Raw genomic sequence first — 20547 nt, 5'->3', positions numbered from 1 at the left:
AAATTTATTTTACATCCCTCTTAGCCACATAACACTATCTGTGAATTCTTGTAATCTCATGCCAATGTTATTTTTGCTCAAATCCTTGACCAAACCAGAATTTCTTCTATATTTGAATATTATATTTATTTTTATACGGCCTCTTCTTTTTTTTTTTTTTGAAGGCTAGTGAAGTATATTCTCATGTGAATTAAGAGATGCAATCTTCACAACAATTTCACTCAAAATTTCACTATTTATTCAAATACACATTCACTTAATTTTCTGAAGTATTTCAAGTATGTATATCAATCAATCCAAGAAAGTCTCTGTCTGTTCCTCCACAACATCCATTGAGTTATATTTCTGGTTTTTTGCACTGCATAAACACAACCACTTCTCATTAGAGACTTTTTCTTTGCTAATGTATGACATGACACATCATCTTTCTGGATCTGTGCTTGATTTGTTGCCCATCTTGCCCCACGTTTCAGGTGAGGCATGCTGTCTGCCTTACCTACAGCTTTTTTAAGCAAATGTACTTTTTTAATCCCATAAACCGAATAAAATAAATTAAAAAAAACAACCTCCCAAAAAACCCCACAACTCTAATACATATATATATATATATATATAACGGAATTATACTTTTCCTCTCTTTAATGTTCTTTTAAATGTTCTGTACTCAGCTTGTATTAAAAGTAACTACATGAAAAGTACAGTGCCATGCATACACAAAGGAAAACTATTAATCCAGAATAAAATGTTAAGATGTGGTTTTGGTAACTTTCCAGAAATCTTTCCGAGTTTTCGTTTTTACAGACCATTCATGCTTGAAATAACCGAGAATATTGTTTAATGCGTAAATACTGACTGTATTTTTCAATCTAAGAAAATGTAAACTCTACTGGGCCTACAAATTATAGTTATATTGTCTCTATTAGACTTATAAAGCAAATAATGGAATGATATAGAAACTGATTTTATATGGATTGCAAAATGTACAAATTATATTTTTATTTCCATGTAATTACTGTTATCTTACTATGTATATCATAATATTGTAACTATATTTATGCAAACATTATTGAGAGTCACACTTTAAGCTTGACACCTTTCTATCAAAAAGACATATTTAGGTTTATTGTTGTGAGAAGCTAACCTTGTGTTGTCAAGATGTCTCAACACTGTTGGAATGCAAGCTTGTGTCCTTAGAAGTTGAAATGAACCTTAGCACCAAACAATGGCTTATCTCATCAAAATTATCCAGAAGGTGCTGAAATCGCAAAGGAAGGAGACAGCTCAGTACCAACCCCCTTCCCTTACCTGCAGCCGGAGGTTTGTGGAAGACTTGTGAGGAGGAAGTCAATGTGTGAACCCCTCCCCCCAATCCACCTCGGAAACCCACTGTGCATGTACATGGAGGAGGGATTGAGGTACTATAAAAAGCTGTGAGACTATCAATACAGTGATGCGCTTCCCCACCTGCTGACTTCACTGCACTGTGGTGTTATCTAACCTATCCCTTGCTATTCTCCGTATTTCTGCTTTCTTCTCACTTCCCTGTCTTGAATTTTTGTTGTGCAACTCCAATAAAGTTTGGTGTGTACATGACACCTGACCTCATTTGCATCTGAATTTCACCATTTGGGATCACCTTTAGATCTTCTCACAGGGTGCCTCAGGACAAAGGGATGTACATGATGTACCACTTATACTAGAGGAGGGAAGGCCACACTTGGGCTCCACACAAGAGTGAGGGAGCTTAGAAAGCAAGGGGGTTCTGCCCAATCTTCCATAAGCCATACACCAGCCCTGGTGATTGTTTGCATTTTAACACTCAATACTGTACTTTGTCTCTGCAAGATCCCATGAGAATCTCCACATCTCTGGCTTATTGGATCGTGACAGTTGTCCTTGTAAGAGAATTCACTGAATGAGCAATTGCAAATCTTTCTTTACCACTTTAATCTTGTAGACAACATATACTATAGAAGGCAACAAAAGGTACAGAAGGAGAGAGAAGCCTTCAAGTGTGCTGTCAAGAGAATTTTACTGAGATCAGAAAATTCTGACAAACACATAATCACATACACATAAAAAAGTGTTGACATTCTATATCTTAAACCACTAATTCTTCCCTCCATTCCTGAGTTTTATCTCTAGCTAACTCAGCTAACCCTAATCAGAGAAATCACACAATCTCCAACCACCCAAAGGAACCCTCCAATTGTTGAATGATTTATCACAGTCACAAGCTAGTTCAGCATGCAACTGTACCTCATCTAGAGATTGCTTATTAAAAATCACATTCTGACTACTAACGTTTTCATATATAACATATAAATTGCTAGAAAACATAACTTGTATTAACATCCTTAGAATACGTCTTCTGTAAAAGTTTAGAAATAATATAATGCGCAGTGAAGAAGTACTGCCAATGTGTACAAAAAGTGATGGAAGTATCTGCCATTGCAAGAATAGCCAGTTGGAACAGTACATTCATTTAAAAAGTGAGATCTTAATCAGTGTACTCATTTTGATTGACAGTCTTTCCTTTTTCAGTTGGGAGGATACACTATCAAAAACACTGTGATTTTATTTTACTTTTAAAGCTATAGTACTGGACCAAAATTCAAAATTTCAGTCTGTTTTTTAGTCCTAAAGTATGTGCATTTTTAATCTTTATATGTTTTCATACTCCTTGTCTGAAAAAAAGATATTATTATCACTCAAAAAGGTATAATCTGCAATTTACATTCAATGACTACAAGATATTTGGATGGATGTTAGACCAAATTATAATAAACGTCTTACCAAAATAAAAAAATGCAACCATTCTTAATTTTGAGAGAATGAGAACCACTGACTTGAGTAAAAGCCAGACTGACATTTTGACTTTCTTTCCAGCTATTGACAGGGATTAATAATTTTGCATCCAGAGGCTTTCAGCATTACTGGAATTCAAAGATAAGTAAGTAAGTCAATATGGACTATCACATAGAAAACTCCTCAGGAAATAGAGTGAGATTGCAGACATCTACAAGCATTATCTTCAAAAAAACAGGCAATAATCTAGTATTAAGACAGAACCAAAACCACCCATCAGTAAAATAAACAACATTCCTATGCTCTTATTGCTTTTTTGTATGCAGGTTTGTATGAATTTTCCCAAGCCAAAACCAGAAAATAAAATGAAAAGCACAAATGCCAGCATAGACCCTGGTTTTCTGCTAAACATGACAGCATGCTGAAATGAATATTGCCTTGAGCTACTTAAGTATTAAAGTATTCTACAGAGATCTAACGCAATAATACAATAAAAGTCTATTGAGAATTATGTTGTAATAGGCAAGTATTTAAGTACTCTACAGAGATCTAATGCATTACACACCAAAAATCTATTTCTATGTGGAAATTAGAGTCAATTGTTTGAGAGATTTTTCTAATCAGTATTTATAATGCATTTGAAAATATTTCAATAAACAAACAAAAAAAGGCAACTAAAGAGAACTCTGTCCTTTGCATGACTTGACTTGGTATTTTACAGTCACTATAAAAAATCAGACATACACAGTATCACCAAAGCAAGATATTTTGGTGTAGACATAGACACTGTGGGCTAGAAAAGAGTACCTCCTGGTTTCATATAACTATCCTCTTACCACAAGATGGCACCAAACGATTAAAAATAGCTGCAATCCTTAAGGTTCTCAGTTGAAAAAAAGAACAAACTTTTCAGGGAATTGCACACAAATATCATCAACGTTTGACTTTTGACTTGGTTAGCAAGATATGAATATCATTCTGCCTACTTTGACAAACTGAAGAAATGCTGAGACTTACCATAAAGTTAATAAATAAGGAGAAAAAATATTCTACCAAAGCTTAAACCTCCTACAAATTACAAAGAACAAGCAGTAAACATTCAGAATGAAAAATGTCCTTTTTAAGAATATACACAAATGAATAACTACAAATGAAAAAGGCAGAGTTTATGGTCTCCCCTAAAGGAAATTTTATCAAAATAAAGTTCAACAAATTATACATTAGTACCTTTCTTTTAATTCCACTCAATTTTACTTCTCCATTTTCATTAGGGAAAAAAAAAATAAATAAATCTCAAATTTAATGAACACTGTAAAAAGATGCATAGTATATAATTGGAGAAATATTGAAGAAAATATTTCTAGCCTATAGGATAACTGTCAAATAAATGTTTTCTCTTCCCACAGTAAACCTCATGCTTCACAAAGAACAGTATGGTATGAGAGTAACAGGTCAGAGTGCACTAAGTCCATAAAACCAAATCAAAACTCTAAAGCCTTGTGGGGAAGAAAAATTTGAAACCATAATTACTTCACAGGCAATTATTTCAGGTAGCACATTTCATTTATTAAAAAATTCCAACAAAACCACTATTTAAAAGCGTTTGCAGCCTTCAGCCAGAAAGAAGCTAGGCATCTGAGAACATAAAACTATTAATTCACCAGTAAATTAAGTAATTATTGTTGTTTCCTTTAAAAATACCATAAATTATGCCAAGATTATAAAATAATTATTTTGTGTCAGCAATACCCTGATCTTCATTGCCAATATTTCTGATTATACATAAATGTATTAAGCTACCCCCAAACTTTTTTTCTGTACATCACTTAATTTTAACTCGTATCTTTCAATGCACTAATGGATTACCCTGAGAACTAAGTGCTTGATTACACATTAGAATCATTGAGATGAATTCTGTTGACTTAAATAGAATTCAATCCATTAAAATATTCTTTATTTTGTAGTCATCATGCCGTAATGACACATTTTTTTCATGTTATTGTCCTGATGACGAATAATCCAATTTTAATCCAGTATAATGATTAAAAAAAAAAAGTTTCTAAACTAGTCCAAAAGTTCATTTTTCTAGGTCTGAAGTATAATTTATTTTTACTTGTATACTCTTTTTTTTGTGAAAAGGTTTTTAATATTCTACAGCTAGAAATGGACTCCAATCAGCATACCCAATATAAACGGGAAACAGCTACATCACTAAAATTACCCCATGGTTATGTATATCTGTAAGATGACTGTCCAGGCGCTTTTCCAGAGAATGTGCAGGATCCATTTAACTGGCAGCTGTGGTTCACCTAGGCTGCTTTTATCCCATTGGACCTGCCTTTCACAGGCTGTCCAAGTGGCAACACACCTCCGACCCTATGTACATAAGCACTTAGTGGATAGATCTTGATGGCTGCAGCCATGGAGGAAGGAAAAGGTGGGTACTTCCTCTCCTGAGTATACATAACCCAAAATTCAGCAAGAAGTCTCTGCTGTATTAACACAGGTTTTTTTGGTCCTTTAATTTAGAAGGCTGAACTTCTCTGAGCTTTACCATCTGGGTGTTGCTAGAAATGAAAACCCAAAAAACTAATTTCTAAAATGTTATTTGTAAATTCTGTTCTAAAACAATAGCATAACAAATATAATTTAAACCACCAAATAATGTTATTAAAAAAAAACAACCAACAACAAAAAAACCCAACAAAAAAAAAAACCCAAATAAACCAACCCAACAACTTTGCACTCCAGAACTGAATTGATTTCTTCCTCTTTATCATAAACTTCTAGGCATCCAAATTTGAATAGCTCAAGCTCACTGATCTTTGTTATTGACATTATAGATTCCTGAATTTTCTTGAAGATTTATGCTCATCAAAACTTTAATGGGATTATTACTATAAATACACTATGTCTTAGTTTATAATTCTTTCTATTTCTCATGATTCTGAATTCAAAGAGAAAGCTAGAGGAAATCAAGCTATAATTAGGATATATTTCAGATGTACATGTTTCAGCATGGTTTCAGATCCCTTGAAAGTCAAGAATAATAATAATAATGGTCTGATTTTGTCATAATTTTCCATTTAGTACATATATTTCACACACATACTTAAATTTCAGAAAAGAGATTAGTTTCTTCTGATCATCAGAACAATTAAAGACTGTCTAAATAATATGAATTTTTAAAAATAATACATTTCCACCTTAAGAAAGATTTTCTCAAATTAATTAGTCAAATCAGGGTGTAACTCCATTTGAAATGACTTAAGAAGATAAATTTGAAGGAATTTTATAAGAAAGGAAAAAAGAATGTATTTTATAAAAAAATAATATTACAGAGGAAAATCCATCTATCTGTATCTATTCATCTGCCATCCAGATGCAATTCCCAGAAAAAAACAGATTTAGTAACGGGTAACACATAAGCTTTTAAGTTCTTAATCAGAAACTATCAATAAAATGTCCCCAATTATCAAGTCATGGAGAGAACCGAATATACCTAATACACCTGGGGCTCTGTTAACTCATTTTGGTCAAGATGTCAGCTGCAGTTATATGTTGACCATGAGCACCATACTCTTACTCAAGGAAAAGAGCACATGTCAGCACATTAATGACAGCAAAAACTGTGCAACAGAGGGGAAAAAATCACACTTCCATAAAATGGTATTCATAGTAGTGCAATATGTACTGCTCTTTTATGGACACTATAGATTTCTGTCAAAAAGCCTGTGGAAACTATCACAAAAGGAAGCAGAAGAAGGAAACAAAAAATAGTATTTAAAACTTAACCTTGGCGGGTGGGAAGTAGTAGCATATTTAGGCAGCTTCAAAGTAATATGCTTAAGCAGATCTTAAATGATCTTTCATGTTATAATGAAAAGTCTTACTTCCTTAATCTTAGAAAGGATTTATTTTTTTTTCCATGTATCTGCAAAATGACTGGATAAACGCAATAAGTCACTTATCAACTGAGATCTGTACTATTACTTACCATTTAACACAGGACCATTTTACTTAAAGACTCCTGATTAAATGGCTGAATGCTGTTGATCTCTGCTAAAACTCTCCTTATTCTATGGCTGCAATTTTACAGATTCTGACATGTTTGTTTTGGTATTTTTTAAATTATTTAATGGTAATTCACTACTACATGACCCTAGAGTGACTTAGCTCGATTAACCGGTTTTGTTTTTTTAGCAGAAAATCATGAGGGTAGGCTAGTAGCTCTACATACCTTACTTTGCTGGATCAAGCTTACAGTGAAAGAAAAAATATCCTAAATATACAACAGTACTGATTTGTAAAAGTCCTCCCCCTACTAAATTAAATTTAAAAAAGAGAAGTCATCTTTACTGATAATGAAAATATGATCTAAAACATGATGTAATTTTTGTGATGGATTATTTGTATAATTTGTTACTAAAATTTATTCTTACCGGTGGAAAAAAACTAAGAGCTATAATACTGGCATTCTGCTGTTTCAGTTCATCATGTTTTGGGATCTGTTTTAAACACATTCCGCCTTCCCTCCAACCCCCACCCCTTTCTATTCTTTCCATTTTCCTTGGGTTTTGTTTTGCAATTATTTCTAAGAAGTGACAGTCTGCAACTGAAAATCCAGGTCATCTGCTGAATAGCCTCAACATTAAAAAAGAAAAACACCCTACATTTTTTAAAGAATTGAATCCTAGTCACCTAATTACCACAAGTGCACCTCTAATGAATGTATGTAGTGAAATCAATTACATTGAAGTCTACTTTTAAATAACGTGCTGATGACACACAGATAAAATGGTTCTACAGGTCTTCAAGGACCAAAGAACAGGAGCCAGTAGAAACTTAAAGATTTACACCTTGTTTGATCTGTTTAGGCTCAGGTATTCCTCTGTTAACAAGAAATGAAATAGGAAAACATGATTATAAGTGCATTTTAAAAAATAGAGGAAATAGCCTACTGATTGAAAGAAGCCTTTTTAAAAAAAATTATTTAAAATTACGTGTAGTAATATTATCCGCAATTTTCAGTCAAGATTACAAAAAAGATTAGGTACACGTTTCCCCACTTTTCCTCTCTGCCAAAGCTGTAGAATGGCATATGGAGAAAAGATTAGAGTTTCTCCCTTTAAAAATTGGAACTTGTAGATAAAACACACTACAGCTCCAATTCATATTTGAAGTCCATATGCATGTCAAGGCCATATCTGACAACATTTTAAGGTCTAGTGAGGGACAGCATTGTTAAGGGAACATTACAAAAATGCTTAACATGTTAAGAAAAAAAAAATAATTCCTATTAAACTATGTGGTTAGAATCAGGAAAATCTTAATGTATGAGAGAGGAAGGCATGTCTTTCTTCCCATCTGTCCTCAGCCTTTTTAGGAGACTTCATCTGTGGCAGTGGTACCCATACAAAAAAACTTTGCAGGTTACAGAAGCCTCGGCCCTAGAGTTCCCACCACCCCAGAACAGTGAACAGAGGCAAGGATGCTAACATGGCGCAGACAGCAACATTACTGATAATGACCAAGACTTGTATCTTGGACATTATCTGTATTTATGGTCTCGGTTCCACTGACCATAAAAAAGGCATCAGGAAAGTGGCAGGTGACTATTTGCAAGAGAAATTAACTTATATATTTAATGGATATTTTTTCTTATAAATCCTTGAAGCAGGATAAACTTGGCCAACCTCCCTCTATCTTGAATATCATCTCTAATTACAAATACCTCAGGTTCCTACCTCTTTTCTCACACTCATTAAAAACCCATTCTGCCCATGTATTTTATCTAATGATATTAAACATATTCAAGAAAATCTATGTACAAAACCATATTGATTTTAGTGGAAGTAAAAATCAGCCGTACACTTGTGATACCAATGACAGAATGAACAGCACCTAAGTTTCCTAGACACAGGCATATCTCTGTTTTATCTGTACATGCTACTAGGACAGTATAACAATTCACAACTACTGATAAAAGTACAATTATAAATATTTTTATTTTATGCTAATTTGGGGGGGAAATTAGCAGTCCTGTTGGACACTGTAATTTGAGCCTTAGTCATAGTGCTGGAAATTACATTCTTAGCTATTTTTAGGTCTTAAAAATATGGATATTATAGCATTGCAGAATTTATGAGGCCTGTATTAATTTTAAAGGATCATGATCTGATTGGGCTAAGCAATGCCATGTCATATTCTTTATGCTGTAATGCAAAGCACTGAAATAGGATAATACAAAAAGTCAAATCTGTAATGTGGCAGGTGATGGAATATTAACAGTAAAATACTGAAACACACATATACACACATCAAAATCACAAAATATATGGTTCATCATGAGAAAATATTTAAGAGAGGATTTTTTATTTTTATAACACAAAGAACACAGTTCTAGCTCTTGAGCAAGAGGATTCAAGAAACTATTTCAAATTATATTTTTTAATCATTACCTTTACATAAATACATATCACATACTCAGTTCTTTATGTTTTCGTACTGTGTGAAATATGCTTCAAAATTCACCTTGAGTTACAATTAAGAGATGCCATAATAAAGTTACAAATAAAAAACCCCAACATTGTGTGAAGAATGATGTGCATGTGGGAACAACATTTAAAAGGACACCTGCCATGTTCTTCTCATGATATCCAGTTAACTTCTAATGTTTTTGTATTCCCCTGATGCAGCCTGTTGGTACAGGCATAGTACTACACACTTTCAACCAGCAGTTTTGAGTTTATACATCAGACGCCCTGTGAAAGTATCAGATGGGAAGTACTTCTGAAATACTGCTAGAGCTTTATGCCTCCTCCTAGACTTGCTTTATCAAAAAAGTGATAAACCTTATCTATTTCATATAAGTTAGCAGAGGCAAGAATTGGTAGTGGGAGCTTAGAGAAAAAGTGAAATGATAAAAAGCTTATATATCTTAAAAGAGGAATCATATAGTATTTTGTCTGCTGGAATGCAATCACTGTACCAGACAAAGACTTTCCCTGTATTGCCTCTACTGTACAAACACACACTTGAAGTAACTGGCTCTAATGTTTAATAATCAAGAAGACTCCACGTACAGAGAAATGTGTACAAAGCTTCAACTGGCAAACTCTGGCAGATCCTCCACATACAAAAGTTAGACTGATAAGCCAGTAAATAGAATGTATAAGCTCAATAACTCTTTGGTGGTGCTCTGGATTCCTACCAGAGGAAACTGGAACAAAGACAAAACTGCTCAGGTCTATTTGGTATTTTTCTTTATGTGGTAATACAGCCTGATAACTGTAACACATTCAACTCCTCAGAAATTAGGATTATTTTCCATTGCTTTATTGTAGAGCTTCCAGTCCACAGAAACAGGCAAGTCAGAAAAACTCCATGCCAAGGACTTAGAGCTGAAGAGCTTTAAATCCAGGGAGAGAAAAACAAGCAAAATCAAGCATAAGAATTCCTCTTGGCCTGAAAAGAGATTCGGGGAACTTTTAGTTCAAGACAGAATTCAGAATACCACTGTCTCTTCCTTGTTTCTTGCTTTCAAGTTTTCCCAGAAGTTGGACAGTAGAGGAAGTATGGGGTTGTTTTGAAAATAATATGTTCACATTAGTAGACATGAGGGTGCAGGAAGTTCAGTGTGTTTGTTGAATAGTCAATTAAGGTTTCAGTGAACTGTACCTCTAGTTTGTATGAGCTTGCTCTGAATAGTAAGCAACTACTGATGAAACTGAAACTGTAGTATGGTATGGCATCCTTATATGCAGCAAAGACACCCTTCACCAGTATGCCTTTTAGTTTGGCATACTTTAACTGCTCATAATAAGTTTTACTCTTGAATTTCAATTTTCTTCCCTTTTAAATAATGGTAACTAAATTAATGCATTATTAAAAAGCCTATCGCAAATATATGATAATACAGAACATATATTTACATGATTCACTTAAGGCACTCACAAAACGTTTCTTCAACCTTTATATTCTGTCTACTTATTTGCCCAAATAATCAGCATTTTCCTTCCATTTCTCTCTATCCTGTAATATCAAAGAATTACCTACACAGCATATTTTTTGAAATCTATTAAAAAGGACATATTGTTAAGTTCAATTATAATGTCTTGGTGTTTACAAACTTGGTTTCAATTGTTTCACCCCATTTCTACCACTCAATCTTCATTTGACCCCCTGCACTAGTGCTGCAACCTAGTGGTGTGATAAGGTATAAAATTATACTTGGGCAGGGTGTTGTGACCTGTAACCCGGCTGTAAATATGCCTAACAGATATAAAAACTAAGTCACCTGCATAGAATTACCCAGATGAGACAGGCTCTGTTTCAGTCATGATTCCTTGGGCAATCACACTGTCATCAGAAAATTACTTTCTCAGAATCAGAGGTAGTTATTACCTTCAAATTAACATTTTCTGCCTTTTGCATTTAATAATTTACCATGAAAAAATAACTTACATTACTTAGCTGAAATTTGTATAGTCGTGTTCATGTGCAGATGTGTACCTTATTAATCTATTTAATCAATGATGAGCTCATTTACTTTGACATATAACATTATTTTTATGCACTTTTAAACTAAAGCTAAGCACAGAAAAGAACAGTAACCACAGTGTCTACTGTGAGCCCATTTCAGTATTTCATCAGTTTCTTCACAGATCCTTTGTCTATTGAGAACATGCAGTAAAAAGTTTTATTATATCTACACGATTCACTGTAATGCAAAGCCAGCAAGAATATTTAAGAATATGTAAGGTTCCGTGTACAGTCCTTTTAAGATACATTTTGCTATTTTCTTTTCCATGAGCTGTTACAAAGCATTATACATATAAACTGTTGGGAAAACTGTCTTGGTAAGCAACAAAGACATATTTTTCTAACGTTACCCAAAGTAACAAAAAAAATCAAACCTTCATTAGCAGTTTCAAGTTTAAATATTTGTATTATAGATAAGAATTCTCAGATAATACAAAGTCCCTATTTAACTGTACAAAATTGTCTTGACATCACACAAAAAAACATGGACATAAAGCTAAACTATGATTAACAGAAACTGCTACTCAAATGACCTCTGTGTTATTATTTAACAAAGTATACAAAAATCCGAGAAGATGCTCTCAGACACTAACTAGGTTACCAGTTTAGAATCCAAGAAGCATTCATTTCTTGATGTAAGCCCATATTGACTTTAAAAAGTGTTTTTTTTCAACTCTAGAGAAAGATAGCTTGTCTTTTTTATTTGCCTTTTCCCCTTAAGTTCATTCTTTCATCTCTTCCTCTAAAATAGCACAAACTATGGTTACATCCAAAAAGTACCAATTAATATAAAAGTTTGAGTAACTGGAAAATCTCAATAAATATTTGTACCAGTCATAGTATTCCTAGTAAAAAGCATATTTGAAAAAGATTTTGAGATTCATAATCATGTTACAGTCTCCCACCCCCTGCTTTTACCCTCCAGTTAATATAATTTTGTAAATTTAAAGCTTACCAGTTTAAAAAAAAAAAACACAAAACAAGCCCAAACCACATCATGTTTAACAAGCCTGATTCCTCAAACCACACACTTACACACTCATCTATGCATACACAACAAGTTATATAATTAAAAAAACAACAACAACAACAAAAAAAAACCAAACAACAAAACTTAAAAGCAATGGGTATGCAGTTTGGGTAATACTAAAATGAAAAATTAAGATTATAGGCAACAGTCCCATTTATGTGGGAGCAACAAACACGGTAAGTCAATTTTAAAATAGCAGTTGCTATTTGTTACTGATTGCCCATGCAGATGCACTCTCTTGAGCTGAAGGACTGTTTGGGTTTTATGGCTGCAGCTAGTACCATGTATATTATTAGCTTATTGCAAATTTCTATTGCAGCTAACAATGCCATCAATAGTTAGCAGCAGGGGACATGGATTTAGACTTATATTGTGCTGTATTAATTTAACACCACACAGAATAGGGACTTCATTGCAGCAGCAACAATAAATGCTCACACAGGTGCAGACTGAAATTTTCTTCTCTCCACCTTTTCCCTTCTTCCCTCCCCATCCCCCCCACCCTCCCTTTACTGAAATGTCAAACCTGGCAGCATTTTCCCCATTTGCGTGTATATAGCTCTGCACAGATACTTGAAACGCTGCCTGTATTCACCCTGCTACTCCCTCTTCATAGGAATTTCCTTTATAAGAAGCATCTGCTCTGAGTGTGTACAATTACTCTGAAATACAGTTCAGGACACAGCAAATAGCAGTGAAAGCTTTAACAGACTTGCACTGATATAGAGGAAGTGAGGGTACATAGGTGTATGTTTCATGCTATGTTCCTAACAGTTACATTATGAAAATTGTATTTTTTCAATCCAAATAGTACTGTTACCCCCACTGAATTCAGAAGAGCTGAATACAGATGGAAACTGCTACTCAAAAGATAGCCTGCTTACTAGAAGAAAAAAAAAAAAAAATGTTCAGTGCTTCAATCTTGAATAAATATTATATTGGTTTACTTTGAGGAGAGAATGCATAGCAGTTATTTCCTATCCCTTGTCTCATTACTCCTGAAGCATATTTCTAAAATGTAAAAAGTTATACATAGTAGAACAATTTTACTATTCCTGGTGTAATAATAACTACAAAGAGCTTAAGGAAATGAAAATATGAAAGGTTCCTACCTTTTATTCTGCTTCTGAGAAAGTGATGTCCGTGCAAACCAAACTGAAAAACGAGCTAGTAGAGTCCTTTTTTTGTTTGTTTTCTCCTGTTATTTTCTAAGGCTGACCCTACTTGGCTCTAACTCAGGCTTTTTCTCCCAGCATCACTTAACTCTGGACAGCCGGGAATCAAAGCTAAAGGAGAGTTCTCCCTCTGACTGGCACTCATTCAGAGCTCCCGATTAAAAAAAAAAAAAAACAACACACCCACAAAACCAAAAAATCCCCACAATCCTCAACCAAACACGGCACACCATCACCACCACACACACGCAAGATGCACGGACACGCACACTCACTCTCCCTCCGAGGACGAAAGCGCGGAGAGGCGCTGCTGATGGAGCCTCAGCACTTAGCCTGGGAAGGTTGGAGACTAGGGAAGTGCAGGCTTTTCCAAGCACACAGTGATTTGCAAGTGAATGCGGTGGGAGGGTACAGCAAACGGAGAGCTTTTTTGTTAAAGCCCATCGCCCTCCCTTCGCTGACAGAACGGTTCCCTGTTTTTGAAGTCTAAGGTAATCAGCTTCATCTGCTTAGCTTCTCGTGATAATAAATACCGAATTTTTGTGATGTATTTTTCTTGATTAAATATAGCCATTTCCTATACCACCGGTGATCTTATACCAATGTTTATAAATATATATATACATAAAAATAGCAGAGTGTCAAGTTAAATTACAACCTCAGAGGACTCAGATGAACCAGAGGAGTTTTTTTCTTAATTTAACTGCTTGTGTTATTACACGAAAATATTTTTCCTCATGCTTCAGCTGTTCTATGATTAATATAAAGCAAGATAGGTTAATATAATATTAGGTATCTGGAAAAAAATGTCAGCATCACTATTAATCCCCCATTAATGTTTTCCCCAGTTGAAACCTGCAATGCCTGCTGCTTTTTTTTTTTTTTTTTTTTTTTTTTTTTTCCTCCAGTCATTTGGAGGACCGTATTTGGACTTCACATTTTGCAATGTGTTCCTTTTCATCAAGTTAATCTATGTTAGTTTCATATTTCTAATACAGCAAATTGGACTTAGCACAATCCTCCTTGGATCATATCAATTCCAATCCTTTCATTGTGACACTGTAGAGTTGCACGTACATTACTTAGGAGAGATTTAACAAATAGTCACATAAGACTAAACCAATGGATGTCAGTATTGCTCTATCTAAGAGGCGTCATAAGTGACTTTCTCTGGTGGTAAAAAAGTCTTCCTAAAAATAATAAAAAAGGACAAATTCTGACAAAACAGGAGCTAAAAGATGTTGTATTTGGGAGTGAGGAAGAAAGTAACAATGAAAATTATTTCATTATCAGAAGATCTAGTGAAGAGTACAAAGACAACTGGTGGCTGCTAGCTGCTCAGTGGTAACTCTTTTTCTTGTTTTCAGCTGCTAATGTGAGTAGAAAAGACACCAAAAAAAGGCAAGATCCTTATCATGCCTCGTATCACAACTGTTGTCATTTCCTGGGATCTGTAACCATCAGTAGGAGCAGAAATGACCCACCACCTATACACAACCTTTTGACAGATGAGCAAGTCAGCATTTAGGTAAAATACAATTCTATCATGTGAACACATCATCTAGATAGAAAGAAGCAAAGCAGCAAAAGGCAAGGGGCTGGGGGGAACTTTTTACTACCATATACAAAGTGATTTAGAAAAAATTACATATCATGATAGATTTTTAATCTTCCAAGAAAAGACAACGAAGTTCATTGGCTTTGGCTGTACTTGGGTTCATTAATACACGTGCAATACATAACACGTAAGTAAAAAAAATTTCCACTGCTTTCCTTCTCCCTTTCCCATTGTATCAATACAAAATTCAGAATTGAATCATAGAATCATAGAACTATCCAGGTTGGAAAACACCCCTGGGATCACCAAGTCCAACCATCATCCCTACTCTACAAAGTTCTCCCCTAAACTATATCCACTGACACCACATCCAAACGACCATTGAACACATCCAGGGATGGTGACTCAACCACCTCCCTGGGCAGCCTATTCCAGTGTCTAACCACTCTTTCTGCGAAAAAAAATTTACTAATGTCCAGTCTAAACCTACCCTGTTACAGCTTGAAGCCATTCCCTCTTGTTCCATCACTAACTACCTGTGAAAAGAGACCAGCACCAACCTTTCTACAATGACCTTTCAGGTAGTTAGAGACTGAGGAGGTCTCCCCTCAGCCTCCTCTTCCTCTAACTAAAAAATCCCAGCTCCTTCAAGTGTTCTTCATAAGATTTATTCTCTAGGCCCTTCACCGACTTCATTGCCCTCCTCTGTACTCATTCCAGCACCTCGATATCTCTCTTGAACTGAGGTGCCCAAAACTGACGCAATACACAATGTGTGGCCTCACCAGTGCTGAGTACAGGGGGACAATCACCTCTCTACTTCTGCTGGTCACACTATTTCTAATACAAACCAGGATGCCATTGGCTTTCTTGGCCACCTGGGCACACTGCTGGCTCATATTCAGCTGCTTGTCCTTTTCTGCCAGACACTTTCCAGCCACACTTCCCCAAGCCTAGAGCATTGCAGGGGGTTGTTGTGGCCCAAGTGCAGGACCTAGCACTTGGCCTTGTTGAAGCCCAGACCATTAACATTAGCCCAACAATCTAATCTATCCAAGTCTCTCTGCAGAGCCTCCCTATCCTCACACAGATCAACACTCCCACCTAGCTTGGTGTCATCTGCAAACTTACTGATAATACACTCTATGTCCTCATCAAGATCATCAATAAAGATGTTAAACAGAAACAGTCCCAACACTGAGCCCTGAGAAACACCACTTGTGACTGGCCTCCAGCTGAATTTTACTCCATTGACCACCACTCTTTGGGCCCGACTGTCCAGCCAGTGCTGGATCCAATGGATCATGTGCTCATCCAGGCCATGAAAAGCCAGTTTTTTAATGAGAGTTCTATGGGGAACTGTGTCAAATGCTTTTTGGAAGTCCAGATAGACAATATCCACAGCCTGTCCCTCGATCAATAGTCAGGTCATCAGGTTACCACCTACAGATTTTCAGAGAACTTCATTTTCAGTCCTATCATAGGAAAAGGAGGAGACTGCAGGATCTAAATCAGGTTTCCTAATCTCTAACATCATCACACTGTGCAAAGTTCCTAGTGATCCACATCAGACTGACAATATTAACACATTTGTGCTGTCTTCCAAGTTTACCCATTTTTTTTGTGCAAAACTAGCAGCGTAAGATGAACCAAGGCCAATGGCATGAGTTTCAATAAGGCCGAATGTCAGGTCCTGCACTTTGGCCACAACAACCCCCAGCAGTGCTACAGGCTTGGGGAGGAGTGGCTGGAGGGCTGCCCAGCAGAGAGGGACCTGGGGGTGCTGACTGACAGACAGCTGAACATGAGCCAGCAGTGTGTCCACATGGCCAAGAAGGCCATCAACACCCTGGCCTGCATCAGAAACAGTGTGACCAGCACGACCAAGGAGATGATCCTGCCCCTCCACTACACCTTGATGAGGCTGCACCTTGAGCACTGTGTGCAGTTCTGGGCACTGCAGTATAAGAAGGACATCGAGGTGCTGGAGAGGGTACAGAGAAGGGCAGCTAGGCTGATTAGGGGTCTGGAAAACAGGTCTTATGAGGAGAGATTGAGGGAGCTGGGGCTGTTCAGCCTGGAGAAGAGGAGTCTGAGGGGAGATCTCATTGCTCTCTACAAATACCTGAAAGGAGGTTGTAGTGAGGTGGGTGTTGGTCTCTTCTCCCTAGTGACTAGTGATAGGACAAGAGAAAATGGGGTCATGTTGCTTTAGAGGAGGTTCAGATCGGGTATTAGGAACAATTTTATATAGAAAGAGTGGTGAGGCATTGGAACAGGCTGCCCAGGGAAGTGATGGAAGCACCATCCCTGGAGGTGTTAAAAAAAAAGCAATGGGTAGACATGGTGTTTCAGGAGATGGCTTAGTGGTTAGGGGTTCAGGGCGGACAATTGGACTTGATGATCTCGAACTTTTCCAACCTTGTTGATTCTATGATTCATGGAATTTTATTTTCTTCTATACCAACTGCACTGCATTTCTTCCTCCAAAAATACCAGATTTAGGCTTGGACCTTACAGTAGAAAGCTAAAGACTTTGTTAAAATAAAAGTTATATTTTCAATTTGGTAACATCGATAAAGTAAATTATAATTAAAGGAGATAGAAATATGTAGAAATCTATCTATATGTCTGGGAAGTAGCTCTTTAAATCTGCATTGCTTTTTTGGATAATGAACAAAATATTGAGTGTTTAAAATAGAAAGCCTAGTTCCTTTTAACATTTTGTCTTCTGTTATTTGAGTTGCAACCAAATAAATATCAATTTGTGTGTATGCACAAAAGTTCATTCTACACATGTGCATACACTAACACACAGAACTACACCAAATTCTGAAGTCAAAGAAAATAATGATCTAGTGGAATTACTGAGGAACAAGAACTTCAGAATCACTGTATCTACACTCACTTTTCTGCAGAGTAATTTTGGTATATTTCTTTCATGGTTTTATGCAGCTAGAATGAACCAATATTATCCTAGAACTATATTAATATATTTGGCTATAGTTACTTCAAGTCACACTTACAAACTTCGATTGGACTAACTTTGGGAGTTAAGGTTTAAGTTTCAAAAGCCATATTTTGTCACTAACTCTTGTTTCTGTTGGTATTGTCAACTATTTAAAAGCCAGTATTCATTTATGTGGATAGCGTATCGATATCTAAGGCAAAACAGTTACTCAATCATTTGCTTCTTCATACACAACAGTAACTTTAAAACAAAGTGGCATCATAACCTATTTTTTAATACTGTCTAATGCTTCCCATTAGAAGAGTTCTTTTATAGTTGCTTATACATCTACCAAACAAATTATTTAGAATTAAATTTTCTACATTGATGGTCTGCCTCAGGCAGAAATAATTTAAAAACATTTCAGCCAAAATGATACTGAGATTTCATAGAAGGAAGAAAAACTATACAGCTGAAATTTTCTCACGGGAGTAAAACAACCTTCGTGCTTTGAAAGCAGAATATAAAACTCCACAGGGTACAGCTGGCCTTTGAGTCTGAGAAGCTTATCAGTGAGGACAGATTAGGTCAAGAAGCATTAACATAAGAGTGGTTGGAGCACGAGGAGTGGCAGCTGGAGGATGTATTCTTCTTGGACAGCAAATTTAAAAAAATAAATATATTAAAAAAATATATATATTTCTGCTAAAGAATTGAGAAGGAAGAAAGTCACAGAACAGGGGTAAAGATGTCCATTCATCAAGACTGGACAAGAAAACTTGAGCGGAAAGAACGAAAAAAAAATATCAAAGTCAGAAAGAGGGGTATAGTGCATAGACCTTACCAGGTTCTCTGGAGTTGCTTTTTGCCATCTGTGTCTTCAAGATAGGCAGCTTTTTCCTCTGAAACAATAGGTCTAGTATGATACCTACTCTGACTACAGTGGAGATGCTTTGTTTTTCATTTGTAGTTACAAACTTGCCAGAGACCCCAGAAGCCAAGAGTCACATTTGTAGGAAGATGACAAGGTGTCAGCAGGATGAGAGAGACCCAACAGAGGAGGTTCCCTCTGAAAATCAGGAAAAACTTTTATCTTGTGAGGGTAACTGAGAATTGGCACAGGTTGCCCAGAGAGGTTGTAGAGTCTCCATCCTTGGGAGATATTCAAAAGTTTTCCAGGCATAGTCCTGGGCAACTGGCTCTAAGTGGCCCTGCTTTAGCAGGGCTGGGTTGAACAAAAAAACCTCCAAAGGTCCCTTACAACCATAACTGTTTTGTAATTCTGTGAGACCACATGGACAAAAATACAACTACAACAGATCCCACACAAATGAAGTATTTCACATTTCCTCTAATTCTCCATTAGAGACTCAGCAATGCCTTGCAGTGCCCTAACCTCTGTTATAAATATCCCTTGATCTATTGTGATAGAAAACAAAACAAAAAAAATCACCACCATCACCATAAATTGTTTGCATACTTTGAGTTTCTGGCATCCCATTTCAACCAAAACATACTTTTTTTTTTTTTTCCACTTGTTGAAAGCCGTCAAGTGTATATAGCCATCTCCAAAGTATCAACAACTTATTCTTTCATTCATTTCAGTTATTTCTAAGTGCACACATCCTGGTATCTGCTAAAACTCTTGCTTTTAAAAATCATCTACTCCTGTATTGGAGCATTCAAATACTCTGATACTGCAAGTGAATTTTAATATGGTAAACTAAAAAAAACTTTATAGTTACCTAGAAAACACACATAAATATTGTATAAATTAAACAGAATTCGTACAAAAGACTATATACACAAAACACAAAATTACTAAGCTGGATATCCATAAACCAGCTCTATTGTATACCAACTTGTCTATAGTTTACCTAATGATTACGAAAAAAAAAAACACAACCACAAAGAAAAATCTTTATGGATTATTGGTAACATTCTTCAAATTGCTTATCATGTTTTTAGCAGCCTGAACAGACAGGGTGTTTTTTAGAAATAATGCTCTATTAATACAACGAAGCAAAACTTTTTGGCAAAAGAGATATCCTCTGATTTGGATGAAGGGTGTTATTTCTGTATAATACTATGGAAATAAATATAACAGAAAATATCTTCAGTTGACTTCACTAAAATTATTCTGTGACTTTCCCCTTTTCAAGTCACTTAGCTCGTTATTTTTCTGTTAGTACTGGCTTGAACATTACTAAAGTTTACTTGCAGTCATAACCCTGGGTAAACACAATACTGCTATGAAAGATGTCCTTAATCATAATAATGTGAAAGTTACTATATCTCTCTTTTCCTTGGTCTTTCTGTTTTTCAGTTTCCATTCAGTGGCAACTGCACTAGAAACTGTACGAATGCTTCTAACAACTTATTGCTTCATTCCCATCTAATATCAATATGTTTCTCTGCATAAATAATGTAAAAAAATGTTAAACATTGGTTTTATTGAGAAGTTTGTTTTAGCTGCATGGTT

The 20547-nt window shown here is 35.6% G+C and overlaps 1 protein-coding gene across 1 annotated transcript in view; it reads right to left on the bottom strand.

Moving 5' to 3' along the window:
* Window positions 1-13922, bottom strand: part of CDH10 (cadherin 10) — an 86648-nt gene extending 72726 nt beyond the window's left edge. Inside the window, exon 1 of the mRNA XM_051611635.1 lies at window positions 13495-13922. The gene's annotated coding sequence lies outside the window, so the exon portion shown is untranslated. The remainder of the gene's footprint in view (window positions 1-13494) is intronic.
* Window positions 13923-20547: the final 6625 nt, after the last annotated feature.

The sequence above is a fragment of the Apus apus genome, chromosome 2 (assembly GCF_020740795.1).
Source record: "Apus apus isolate bApuApu2 chromosome 2, bApuApu2.pri.cur, whole genome shotgun sequence".
Taxonomy (NCBI): Eukaryota; Metazoa; Chordata; class Aves; order Apodiformes; family Apodidae; genus Apus; species Apus apus.
The sequence above is the reverse complement of the archived record's forward strand: the minus strand, read 5'-3'. Positions and strand labels throughout refer to the sequence as shown.